Source organism: Pseudophryne corroboree, chromosome 1, assembly GCF_028390025.1.
Source record: "Pseudophryne corroboree isolate aPseCor3 chromosome 1, aPseCor3.hap2, whole genome shotgun sequence".
Taxonomy (NCBI): Eukaryota; Metazoa; Chordata; class Amphibia; order Anura; family Myobatrachidae; genus Pseudophryne; species Pseudophryne corroboree.
In genome coordinates, this window is record NC_086444.1 from 349461199 (window position 1) to 349467727 (window position 6529).

A 6529-nucleotide genomic window follows, 5' to 3' on the forward strand; every position below is an offset into this window, starting at 1 on the left:
CAATTGAGAGTGTTCCTACCAGAGAACAAGGTCCAGGACCTACAGAGATTAGTGGCTCAGGTACTGAGGACACAAACGGTTTCTCTGCACCTCTGTGTGCAACTTCTCGGAAAGATGGTGGCGTCGTTCGAAGCTCTCCAATACGGCAGACTTCATTCCCGACCATTCCAGATAAACCTCATTGCTCAGGGAGCAGGTTCACACTGGCTTCTACATCGAAGAATCCGACTTCCACCGAGCATACGAACCTCCTTAATTTGGTGGTCATTGCACAGAAATCTGGTAGCAGGCAAGAGATTCGGCATTTGGGATTGGAGGATCCTGACGATGTACGCCAGTCTCAGAGGTTGGGGTGCCGTCTTAGAGGAACATCAGTTTCAGGGCAGATGGACGTTACTGGAGAGCAGACTACCCATAAACATCCTCGAACTGAGAGCAGATTACAATGCACTTCTCTTAGCAGAAGACCTAGTCATGGGTCAACACGTAAGGATACAGTCGGACAATGTCACGACGACGGCTTACATAAACCGTCAAGGAGGAACAAAGAGCAGGATGGCATTAAAGGAAGCCACAAAGATCTTGTTGTGGGCAGAAAGGCGAAACATCATCCTCTCGGCAGTCTTCATTTCAGGTGTGGAGAACTGGGAAACAGATTATCTCAGTCACCAGGACATGCATCCGGGAGAGTGGTGCCTACATCCACGGATTTTCAACATGGTGGTGAGGAGATGGGGTCTGCCTCAGGTGGACCTAATGGCATCTCGACAAAACCATCAGCTGCCCAGATATGTGTCCAGGACACGAGATCCAGCAGCAGAAGGAGTGGACGCATTAACACTTCCTTGGTGTTACAGGAGGGTTTACATTTTTCCACCATTCCCACTCATACCCAGGGCTCTGAAAAGGGTGAAACGAGAATGAGTGTGGACTATTCAAATTGCACCAGATTGGCTCCGCAGGAGTTGGTACTCAGACCTGCGGGGATTACTAGCAGAAGATCCTTGGCGGTGATAGATTAATGTTTGGTTATCATATTGTGTTATAATAATGCAAAGGAAATAGATGTGTTTGAATAAGGTTTGACTATATTCCAATCCTTACTATATGATAAGTGTTACTATACGTTAAAAGTTGAAGAGCCTGCTAACCGTGTGGAAGCACATTTCCAGGGCTCTCCCTCTCACCCGCTTTCTAGACCTATTTTTTTCTCCCCTCAGCTGCCAAGACCCCAATCCCTCAGTCCCCTCGCCTTCCTGTACCTCCTACTGCCAACGGGTAAGGTCCGCGGAATCGGGGAGCACACCCATCGCTCCCACGGATTGCGGCCTACCCGCTCCCCCCAGACCACGGCCTCGATTTGTGCCGCCCGCCGTGGACGCCCGCACGAGCCGTCCGGTCCTCGGATCTCAAATCCGGCTCGCTGCGGCCCCCCTCCGGTACCTGCTGTGTGCGCTCCCGCTGGGCAGCCTACGGGACGGCGACTGCCCCCAGCTGATCTCCCTGACGCTGCCGAGACAGCGGCCTCCGGATTCCCGCTGGCGGCAGCCATCTTGACCTCCCTGCAACCTCTGTGGAGCCGGACTGCTCCTGGCTCCACAGAGAAGGAAGCTGCCTGTGGCTGTAGAGATCAGAGGTGAGACCTGTGCTGCAGCCCCTGCCTACACCACTAGCCCTGTGCCCTCTTCCTCTACTTTTCAAAAGCCCCTCCACAACCTGGCCCTGCAATTAAAGGGACCACAGCTGTGACCCTGCGGTCCCCTACTGTTGTGGGCTAAGTGCACGGCTGCAATACACAGAGGCGATTAGGGAGCCACGCGACCCCTGCTCCTTCCCTGAAACCCCTCCCCCTCACTTCATGGGACTAACATTCCTCTACCTGCTCCAGGGGTCTTTGAATATTGCCTGATTCTCCGTGCACGGGGGATCGTTTCTCCTGTCTGCTCGGATATCGCCTTGACCACAGCCGCATAACAACGCGCACAAGTCTGTGACCCACGTCACCCCTTCTACATTACTGCTGACGGGTCCCATGCCTCACTAAACGCACCCCACCCCAGCCCTCCAGTGGTTCACTACCAGGCCAACCCGCTTGCATGTCAAAGCGTGCTGCTCTGACACTTTATCTGACCCATCCTGCCTTGACCAGTCTTTTGTGGCGCTACTATGTCTAAATCCATCGCCGCCACCAGAAGGCGAGCGGGGACGGACATAACCCAACATTTCCCCAGGGCCGACAAGGCTGACAAACCATCCTCATACCCGGGTCCCCCCTCCTCTTGCCCCTCAATGTCGGATAAAGAGGACTCCTCATCTCCCGCACTGTCAACCAAAGAAGACATCCTAGCCCTAAAATCGCTCATTATGGACTTCAAAGAATCGTTGGAGTCCAAGTTAGACAATGTGGTTGCTTCCATTAAGTCAGACATAACGTCTCTGTCCTCTAGAACCTCCAAATTGGAAGCCCGACAAGACACTCTTCACAAGGAACAGAGCGAAACCATCAGAGACATAGACCATCTTATCCGGGATATAGCGGAATTACGTGACAAAAACGAGGATTTGGAGAATCGCAAAAGGCGAAATAACCTTCACATACGTAATATCCCAGAATCCATTCTCCCCGCGTCTCTCGAGGCGTATCTACACAAGCTGTTCTCCACCGTCGTGCCGACCCTGGGGCCTCGTGAACTACCCTTGGAGAGAGCTCACAGAGCTCTCCGACCCAGACCGCGTGATGGTGACCCCCCCAGAGATGTCATTTTACGTTTTCTTAACTTTAAGGACAAGGAATTGGTTCTTAACAAAACCAGGAGCAAATCCTTAAATACTATTCGAAAATGCTAATCTACAATTTTTTCAGGACTTGGCTCCCTCTACATTGCTCAAAAGGAGAGAGCTTAAAGATCTGACTTCCGCGCTTCGTGTACGCGGAATCCGATACCGCTGGGGGTTCCCTTTTAAGCTACTGATAGACCTCAACAGAAAAACGATAATCGTCAGAGACCCAAGAGAGGGTAGGGACTTCCTGTCGCATTTGGAGGCCTCCGACTCGCCACCAACGACAGCCTCCGACGACCAGACGTCCTAACCACTCCCGCATCTACGAATGTCTGAACTTTCTTTTTTCTTTTTGTAGACATGCCCCAGCCTATGCCTAGCCCAGTTTTGTATGCATTGGCTTGCTCTACCGGTTACCATTTTATGTATGCTATATACTAACTGTTCTATGTTACCCTTCAATATGTTTTTTCATGTCTTAAGCAATGCATTGTCCTGCTGATATTCGCTTTTCTTCCTGAAGGCGTCTTGGTCATACTGGTTATGTTTTGGCGTATGACCTGGCGCGCCGCGTCGGGGAGTTTAGCAGTTTCCTTGATAATATATTTGAGAAATAATCGTTAATGCTGTAGTTAATTGGTCTATCTCGTTGGACCTGCTCATATTTCACCATTGTTAGATGGTTAGATTAATCTTAGATGTAGGAAGTTGATGCATACCCCAACACTCACACTAGGAGGGCAGATGTGAAGCCTATCAAGGTATCTTTTTTCTTCTTAGAGTGACGGTCCTGGTGTAGTATATTCCAACTCACAGATCGAACCAAGTAAACTCCACACAAGATGACATGAAAAAAATAGCAATAGACAACCAATGTGTAGTACGTTCTATTAACACTATTGATGGTTAATGAGGTATGACTTAACTCTAACTAGCTAAAGTGATTCCAAAGCGTACCCCACTCACACTTTGAACGGGGACCATGAAGCACATCAGGGTTTCTTTTTAAGATACTGGCTTCTACCACTTGTGTTACACCCAGTGTGGGTCTCAAGAAATTCAACCAGACAAAGGTGTAATGAGCAATACTGATGCGTACCCCAACACTCACACTCAGAAGGAAGGTGCAAAACCCATCAAGGTATCTTTCTCTCCTTAAAGTGAACAAATGATTATCCAATATGGCGTACCCCAACTCACAGTTTGAGATACTGGATGACTCCCATAAAGGTATCTTTAAGGTTCCAAATAGGGAATGGTGTTTCCTGCTTGAATCTAGTAGTTCTCCATTGTTCCCCAAAAAAAATTTGTAACTCCCACAACGAAATAAAGGAAGGGGGTTACAAATATTTATTCACAGTACATGGAAAAAAATTATGACAGGGGACATACAGTGGGAAAAAACATATGCAGCAGCGCATGAGACAATGGAATAAAAAATGGCAAAGAGGAATGTTTAGAAAACCACTTGCACAAAAGGTAGGTAAAAAAATATAAGAATAAAAAATCCAGATAGTAACGAGCTACCCACACTCCTGCTGTCAACGCGTTTCAGCCCTCACTGGGCCTTTATCAAGGCTGATGATGATTCCCACAAGGCAGCAGGAGCAGAGAGCAGCCATTGCTGTGTCTGGCAGCAGGGATGACTGCCTCAGAGAGCATATACCTTTGATAAAGCTGCCCCTGGAAGTCAGCGAAACGCGTAAGGACCATACTAGTGGACCGTGTGGCACTACTATCCAGGACATTTGGACGATGGACCTTCTTCAGAACAAGCCTGGGACTCTCTCTGACGACCTTTCCATTGCTAAACGGAGAACCTATTTCCCACAACCGGTGTGTTGAAATCTCTTCATGCTGAGACATCACCAGGGAATGTGACATTTGGTTCCACCAGGATCGGTAACTATTAATGGAGAGACTTACCATTCTTACCCAGGAAACATAGGTCCACCAACCACTGGTTATTTATTAGTGCCCTGCACACGATCACCCAGCTTGCTTCAAGTCAGTCATGTTTTAACTTGTTCACATAAATGCCCTTATATGTGTAACAAAGCATTTTAAACCGACCAAATAGAAATTTAATAAATATTGATTAAATCCTTTCCACCTGTCTGCATACATCTGTTTTACTTTTAATTTTTAATCTTTTTGTGTATTACTAAGCGCTGTCTTTGGTACCTAGAGTACAATTGTATATTGACCACAGGAGTGATACCCTGGTCTTGGAAGACAGGATTATACTCCGGTGCATGTGAAGGTGGGACCCGGACCACTTGTCCAACAAGTCCCACTGGAACACTCTGGCATGGAACCTGCCAAACTGAATGGCCTCGTAGGCCGCAACCATCTTCCCCAGCAACCGAATGCATTGATGGATTGACACTCTTGCTGGTTTCAGAATTTGTTTGACCAGACTCTGAAGTTCCAGAACCTTTGCCACTGGAAGAAAGACTCTCTGTAGTTGTGTGTCCAATATCATTCCCAAAAACTACATCAGCGTCGTTGGAATCAACTGTGATTTTGGCAAGTTTAGGAGCCAACCATGTTGCTGAAGAACTGTCAGGTAGAGTGCAACATTTTGCACCAACTGGTCCCCGGATCTCGCCTTTATCAGGAGATCGTCCAAGTATGGGATAATCGTGACCCCTTGCTTGCGAAGGAGAACCATCATCTCCGCCATCACTTTGGGGAAAATCCTCGGAGCCGTGGACAGACCAAACGGTAACGTTTGAAATTGGTAATGACAATCCTGAATTGCAAACCTCAGGTAAGCCTGATGCGGAGGATAAATGGGAACATGTAAGTAGGCCTCCTTTATGTCCACCGACACCATAAAATCCCCTTGCTCCAGACTGGAGATCACTGCTCGGAGAGACTCCATCTTGAAATATGAATTTCTTTAGGTAGAAATTTAGGGATTTCAGGTTTAGGATTGGTCTGACCGAGCCGTCCGGCTTCGGGACCACAAACAGGCTCGAATAAAAACCTTCTCCCTGTTGTGACTGGGGAACCCTGACGATAACTTGATTTTGACACAACTTTTGTATTGCGTCGCAAACTACCTCCCTGTCCGGAAGAGAAGCTGGTAAGGCCGATTTGAAAAAACGGCGAGGGGGAACGTCTTGAAACTCCAGCTTGTACCCTTGGGATACTATTTGTAAAACCCATGGGTCTAGGTCCGAACGAACCCAAAACTGACTGAAGAGTTTGAGACGCGACCCCACCGGTGCGGACTCCCGCATAGGAGCCCCAACGTCATGCGGTGGAATTGGCAGAAGCCTGGGAGGACTTCTGCTCCTGGGAGCCTGACAAGGCTGGTGATCGTTTACCTCTTCCCCTTCCTCTAGTAGCAAGGAAGGAAGAACATCGTCCCTTTCTGTATTTATTGGGCCGAAACGACTGCATCTGATAGTGGTGCGTTTTCTTTTGTTGTGGAGGAACATAAGGCAAAAAGGATGACTTACCCGCGGTAGCTGTAGATACCAAATCAAGGCCGTCACCAAATAAGGCCTTACCTTTATATGGTAGAGACTCCATACTTTTCTTGGAATCAGCATTCCATTGGTGAATCCACAACGCTCGCCTAGCTGAGACTGCCATGGCATTGGCCTTTGATCCCAAAAGACATTTATCTCTCGCAGCTTCCTTTAGGTATGCTGCAGAGTCCTTTATATAACCCAGCATCAAGAGGATGCTATCCCTATCTAGGGTATCTATTTCAGAAGACAAGTTGTCTGCCCAC